Below are 8,346 nucleotides of genomic sequence, written 5' to 3' on the forward strand. Positions count from 1 at the left end.
AGTAATATATAGATTGAAAACATTTTGTAAAAGGTGCACTATGTAACTTTTTGGTTGAGGGTCTGTCAGCTGGTTGTTTCTATGGAGATGCCTTTGCTTTGTCTGGAATGTCCCACAGTATGACATTAAACAACTCTAGTAGGGTTTCCTCTCCACAGATTTGACCTGTACCTTGGTCTGGTTTGGTCTCCATGATGACAGAAAGATTTAATGTCATACTGAGAAACATTCCAGACAAAGTGATAGCATCTCCATAGAGAATAGTGCACTATGTAACTGTCACCATGGAGATGTTATAGTTTTCTCTGGAATGTTCCACAGTATGGTATTAAACTGGTGGTGCCAGTAGGTCAAATAACAGGTAACCCTCTCCACCACAAAAGTGACACAGTGCACCTTTAACACACTGAATCCAGCCTGTGATGAATGAGGAAACTGAATCATTTGGACAACAGTATCTCAAACATCAGTCTGGTCATAGTTGGTAAATTGTTTAAAAAATAAATAGTTGTTTAATTGTTTAATTTAAATTGTTTAAAAATAAATCTTTGTTCGTTTTACAAGCTAAAGTTGTGTTTATTCAATTTTATAGCCAAAAACAGACCTGGACTTATGTTTTGTTCCCCACATGTTTGAGTAATACAACATTATTAGTTTGTCTACATCTCCAAAGCTCAAAATGCTCCTGTTCCTGTCCTCTGCTTTGTGATGTCATGAAGTGGTAGTTTTCATGTTAACTGTAACATTTTACCTTTAGTTCAGTAGAGACAGGAAATTACAGGGCTGAAATTATCCAAAAAACTCAACTCCAGGTCTGTTTTTGACAGAGAAACAACATTATAAGATAAATCAGAAAACAATATATAGGCCCTTTAAACATGTACATCTTGCATTTATCACATTAAAGATGTGTGTAGTGCTAACAGAAATACCTTGAAATACCTTCAGTTTCAACACTAATTGTTGGCGATGTTTATTTGTGTGTCTACTTTCTTTTTGGTATCCTCTTCAAATCAAATTTCACAGAAGGGGCAGCTCACTGCACAATGGTTGGCAAATAAAGATTTATCAGAGTTCATCAGGAAATGCCACAACCGCTATCACATCTTCAACAATAAAATCAAAGATGTGAAACAAACAGATCAACTTTTGGATAAAATCAAAAAATGATATAGAAGAATGGAGGAGGGTATTACACGAATGATATGTTCAAGAGAGTGGAGGAGGCCATTCAGAGTGAGAAGGAACATGTTGACTCTGAATGCACCACCAGTCCAGCAGAAAGAGTCAATTGAAAAACACATCACTGAGGTTCAGAGGAAAGCAGAAATATCGTTTGAGGTTGAACATAATAGACAGGCAAAGCTGTTTGAACATGTTGATTCGTGTTTTGTTAAATCACAGTAACAAAACATCTCATGTTGGAAATACTTTGGTGTAATAAGTCAGTGATGATAAATAACAAAATAAAAATAACTAGACTGTAAATAACAAGAAAAATGAAGAAAACCTCCTCATCAAAGCCTGATCCTGTCAGATCCCAGAAGTTCAGCAGGGCTGGGCCTGGTTTGTACTTGGATGGGAGACCACTGGGAAAATCAAGTCAGTTGCTGCTTGATGTATACTGGGGCTTTATACTCTATAAATATGCATTCATGAACAATTCAGCAAATGTGTAAGATTTAGTCTGAAGGGCTAATTGAAAAAAAAAAAAAATCAATAATAAAAAACATAACAGGAGAAAGATGTACAGATTATATCCCTTAAAATATATTGTAGAAAATGTTTTGATGAGGATTAAAATAATAATGAAAAGCATTTAATTTGCAGTAATTTTGCAGAGATTTTAATCACAAAATTATCTTAAAGTCTGACATGAACTCATGTTGAAAAATTCTAGGTAGGTGTCTGTGGCTGAGGTTTTTGCTTTCAGTTTTGTTATATGCCACACTCTGCTTCTAATAGATAGATTTAAAGGAAGACAAAACTAAATGGAAAACTAAACTGAACAGAAAATTAATCCTTAGTCACAAACACCCACTGCACTGAAGCACGAGGACGATATCAATTGAAGAATTTTTCATGAGTTCAGATCAGATTTTGTTATTATTTTAAATATGCAGAATTACTGCAAATTTAAATTTGTAGTTTGGATGCTCAGGTGTGTGATTTTAATTCTCATTTTAAATGTATTACAACAGTACAAAAATTAAAAAAAATTCTACTATATGTTTCATAGAACTCCTTTTATGTTTTCTATTACTGCTGTGTTTCATTTTAAGGTGACTTTTTAATAATTATACCTTTAGAATACATCTGATACATTTCATAAATGCATATTGTCCATGATACCATGATATGGATATAAGTGCATATAAATTAAATTAAAGACAAGAAACAAGTAGATAAATTTTTGGATAAAATTGAGAAGATGATACAAGAGAATGGAGGAAGGTGTTACACCAATGAGATGTTCAAGCTAGCAGAGGAGGCCATCAAGAAAGAGGAGGAACAATGTTTGATCGAGTTATAAGAAGAAGAGAGGAAGAAACAGGAGAAAGTGCGAGCTGAGATTCAGAGAGAAGTGAAGAAGTCAAAACAGACGTCAGGTTAGAAATGGATAAAATTGAAATGATGATACAAAAGAATGGAAGAGGGTATTACACCAATGAGATGTTCAAGAGAGCGGAGGAGGCAACTGAGAAGGAGAAGGAAAAAAAGTTGATAAAATGATAAAGACACATCGCTGAGGTTCAGAGGAAAGCTGAGATATCGACTGTAAACAGCGTTGTGCTCAAGCCTTTACAGTGCTCGGTCCAACTGGGGCGGCAGTGGGATTTGTGCTTAGTAAGAAGAAGTGAGTGATACAGTGAAATGATACTGATAACTGAGAATTCAAAGAGCTCAATAAGAGAAAATGCAAGTTTATCTATTCATGTCCTCACACCTTAGACCAGCTTTTGGTCACTTTTGGTTTTTAAATCAACTCACCTCTTCATTTTAGCTTTTCACTATGATTAATGTTGACGTTTTAGTGTCTGGTGGCTGTTTATGTATCTAAGTTTTTTGTAATGTCTATTTTATGACCTATTATAACTATATAAAGTGCATTTGAAATAAAGTTGGACTGGATCATCATCATCATCATAACATCATTTAGCAGTAAATCTAACCCTTTTTTGAAACATGCGCAGTCAGGATCTAGTGTCCATAGCTCCAATTTATTTCTCCACAAAGATGGTGTCAGGGAATTTACCCTAAGACATCAAAATACATTAAATAAAGACACACCAAAATGAGACAGTTAAAGGTAATCACTTGCGCAAGGGAGAGAGAGCTGTCAGAGCCTGTCAATACCACTGGCTGAGCCTACTCTACTCTGCCAGCTCTTCTCCCAACAGCAGTATTTATTGCAGTCATTTCACAGATAACAATACAGTACATTATGTTATATCACACAACGTTTACAATGATCACATGCTAACAATCTTTAGGCTAAACCACCCTCCCATTTCACACTTGATTACAGGCTCCAGGTGATAAACAATTTGGTCAGTTTTCTCCCAAAAACTTATGCTAACCACATGAGGGGAAAAAACCCTTAGCTGTCTTCTCATGGGCGACTCAGTAGATTAGCTTAAAGAGTCAGAAGTTCTTGAACTAGGACATATGATATACATATGGAAAAACCCAAAAAGCAATTGTTGATAACTTTAATCACACACACAAAAGATAAAGGAATTTAAATGAACACACAAATGCTTATGCATAATATTTAAAATAACACATAAATTCTTTCACAGATGGTTTCAAAAACAGAGTGAAACTGCAAAACAGAGAAAACTGTACTTAGCACAGTACAAAATATAAGGTTAGTGTGAAAGAATTTCTGTGTTATTTTAAATATTATGAATCATTTAAAATCATAATCATTTGTGTGTGTGTTTAAAGTTATCAACAATTGCGTTTTTGGGTTTTTCCATATGTATATCAATATGTCCTAGTTCAAGAACTCCTGACTCATTAAGCTAATCTACTGAGTCGCCCATGAGAAGACAGCTAAGGGTTTTTCTCCTTGCTCTCCTTGCGCAAGTATAAATTTTAACCGTCTCCTTTTGGTGTGTCTTTATTTAATGTAATTTGATGTCTTAGGGTACAATTCCCTGACAGTTAGCTTAACTACAATCCACTATCATATGAATACATAATCTTCAATAAAAACACATTTCTGATAACCATCCTTTACAAACAGAGCAAGGATTTTATAATTCTTATCTGTATAAAGGACAACTTACAGACACTGAGGTCAAAGGCACAAACAAAAAGGCAAATGTCAGAGGATGAACACATGTGCTATTGAGAGCAAATAAAACAAACATGGCTGACTTCCTGTCATGACTTCCTGTCCCTAATGAGGCCTTCAAAATAAATAACAAATGTAAATGCAATCTACTGTAAAAACAACTGTATAGAACAGATTTTTAACATATTTAAGGCAAAACATATATATTTTAGTAACATGCGTAACTTTTATGCACTTTAAAATCATAGAGAATGCTGCCATCTAGTGGTGAAGACAGGGACATGTCCTAATCCACTGCCACTCTATAAATCATTAGCTCTGAATAGTAATTAGTCATCACTTTAATGAGAGAATTACAAATGAAAGTGACTGAGTCATGTTGCTACTACTAAATGACTTAGTATACCCTACTTAAGCCCCACTTTCACCTGACTACAAAAAATAAAAGAGGAAAGGCAAGTTTATTTGTATAGCACAATCGCACACAAAGTAATGCAAAGTGCTTTACAGAATAACTAAGAGGCTATTGACTTGACTGTTGACTTTGGTACTTTGAGTTCTTGAGTTTAGTCACTAATTTAAAATATCAGGTTCAACATTTGTGAATTTACCTTTTGGATATTTCATGGCAAAGTTCAATGTAATCAAAATGGAAAACTGTCTCTTCTTTCTGGTCACATTATGTTAAAATAAAGATCAGATTAAAGTATATCTTGAGCAACAGAGCTTCTGGCTTCAGGTCTAAACAAGGACTAAAACAGGACGATCACAATTCTTGACAAATCAGATCCCCCCCAACAGTAAAGAGGAGCATAAATTGCCATTTATTCAGCCAAAATACAGAAAACCGTGTTTGCAAATGACCAAAAAATAAATAAAAATGCAGAGTTAGAAGTCCCTCAAATTATAATTGACACAAAAATGCACACTGTTACTCGCTCTTTTAATAATTTTATTTATGCCAAGCATCCCAATTAGGGTGTGTCCCAGTTTAGGTCACCCTACTCAAGCAGGAAACACATTTGCAAATGTTTTATTTTATTATGTAAAGATTTCTATTTGATTCTATTGCCTTGCTCTTCCACCAGCACCTATCACTTATTGTAAGTCATGATGATGTTTGCAATTTCCTGTCACTAAACAAAGATGACTGCAAGAATAACCAAACCAGTTCAGAACTATGCAATTAGATCTACAGTACATCCAGTAAATCCCTGTTACACAAGTGCCTCACCTGCACTGACTTCATTTAACATAAATACTACTGAGCATGATCTGAAGATTTGAGTCTTTATTTTAGTAATATATAGTTTGAAAACATTTTGTAAAAGGTGCACTATGTAACTTTTTGGTTGGGGGTCTGTCAGCTGGTTGTTTCTATGGAAATGTCATTACTCTGGAATGTTCCAATTACCATTTACAGTTGTGTGTATATATACAAGAAAGAACATGTTATGGTAAACTGTCATTTATTACTTGTTTGCCATGTATTGGTGTCAAAGATGATAATAATAACAATAACAACAACAACAACAACGATAATAATAATAATAATAATAATAATAATATAATAATATTATTATTATTATTATTATTATTTTGCTTTGGCACAAAAGTCTTAATTTCTTAATTAATATTAATCAATGAAGCATTAAATCACCTTTATTTTTAAATGGCTGATTTTTAGCTTTATCAGAATTATAAGATCTCATGTATGAAAATGACATTCTATTACATATATATATATATATATATATATATATATATATATATACACACACACACACACATATATATATATATATATATATATATATATATATATATATATATATATATATATATATATATATACACATATCAGTTTAAAGTACAAGAAATATGCAACTGTTTTTTTAGAAACAGAGACTGTGACACATAGCAAAACAGAATGTAAAACTAAATCTTAATATCACAATGTTCATATCATCTGCAATTATTAACTTATATTATTGGTCAAATGTTTGGACACTTTCTTTTTTTATACAGTATATGTGAAGTGTGAATTAAGTTTGTGTATGCGTGTGTATATGTGTGTGCACATTTGTGTGTGTGTGTGTTTGTGTGTGTGCGTGTTTGTTTGTGTGTGTTTGTGTGTGTATGTGTCTGTGTGTGAGAGTGTGGGGTTTGAGCAGCAGTTTCATCAGTACAGTGTTGGTTATAGGGACATTTTGGAGGGATCAGTATAATAATATTTCCATAGGAGCTACATACTATTAAACTAAATGACTAAAAATAATAATAGATCATAATAATAATACATATATCCATGTACAGAGCTACAAGTGGGAAGAGGAAGAGGTGGTGGGATACAGTTACCTTTTTCAACCAGATATTCAAATTGGTGTTTAAAGCCTCCGATTTATTTTTGCATCCAAAAGGCCTTCTCTTAAATGGCTCAAGCACCTTAAATGACTTTTTATATGTAATTTTAATAGTCTTATAGCTAATAATATTCAGATCTTGGGTGCTCATCCAAGCTCTGTCATGGTCTGAGTCAAAACCTTATGCTTGGCTCGTTACAATAAATTGTCAAAAACCTTCTACCTTTGGCGATGATGGAAGTTATAATCAAAACATGCCAAAGTAAGTAAGTAATCACCTCCAACACCATCTCTCACCAATGATTAACCCTCATCAGTACATGTGCCAAAACCTACTAATCTGTACACCTGGGGTCCACATGGACCCCAACATTATTTTATATATTTCCCATAAGTGTGCAGGTTACAGTTGTCTCCAAATTAGGTTTTTGTGTGTGACAACCTCAGATACTATAAATAAAGAAACAATGAAATTCATTTGGTATAACTTGCTTTAATTCAATGAAAAATGAAATAATAACCTTACATTTTTTTTCTCTTTTTTCACATTTTTGTCACTTTTGGTGCAAAATCATGTGTAAACTGAGGTTTTTTATGTTCTGTTGCATCATTGATGCTAACAAAGAAAAGACATCATAGGTGTTCCTTTTGGTATAGGGTATACATAATCCTTTTGGTAAAATGAGCCTCTTTGGTACTGGGGTCCACACGGACCCCACAATAACAAAGAAATATGTTTGAAGAAAATGTGGGTGTCTCATAAAAAACTAAAGGCTGTGTGATCACAATAGATTGTCATATTGGCAAGAAAATCAACACGGGGCCTTCACAAATGCAATATTTACACTCCACTGCATGCTTATAGGCTCTCATCACACAGAATACTGGTAGTAGAATTTATTGTCAATGCAAGTGTAAGTCTTTCTTAACTTAAATGAAACAATATGCAACTCTGGTATCTGTCAGAGAAATATCAAAAACAAATAATAACCAGATGTTAGACACCTGGTTCGGCTGGGGTCCACGTGGACCCCAAATGAATTTTTTGTATACACACCACATAAAGAATGGTAAAGAAATGAGCTCTTGGGCATGTGATAGCAACAAGTTGGGTGACAACCACCTAAAAAGACACAACGCTATCAGAAATATGGCAACGTTTTTACCCCTGGGGTCTGCATGGATGATTGTAAAATGAACTTGAATTTAAAATGTCAGTTTAAATTTAAAATGTCAATTGTATCTGCTTGTCTGTTCATGTGAGCAGTGATGGCATACAAGTATTGTCAAGGAAGAAACCACAAGCGCAAAAAAATAAACTCCAATAGACTCAATAATCTCTTCTCTCTCTTTGTAGCTGCTGCTGTGATGACAGTTACTATACATATAATACATATTATATAATAACTGATAGCACTTTTGACAGTTACTCAGTACTTAAAAAAATGATAATATCTATATCACCAATTATGTGAGTAACTTAGAGAGTTACGATAAACTGTCAGAAGCCGACTACCTTTGGTGAAGATGGAAGTTATAATTGAAACATGCCAAAGTAATACATCATCTCTCACCTTTTGCCTAAATGAATAAATAAATGATTAACTAGATTAACTTCTAGTTTCAATCTGGCTCTAAAATGTTGCAAACGCCTACTGTGCCAGTCCAAAGATGTGTTAA

Source organism: Boleophthalmus pectinirostris, unplaced genomic scaffold (assembly GCF_026225935.1).
Source record: "Boleophthalmus pectinirostris isolate CB_2022bp ecotype Guang Dong unplaced genomic scaffold, ASM2622593v1 HiC_scaffold_10, whole genome shotgun sequence".
NCBI classification, from domain to species: domain Eukaryota; kingdom Metazoa; phylum Chordata; class Actinopteri; order Gobiiformes; family Gobiidae; genus Boleophthalmus; species Boleophthalmus pectinirostris.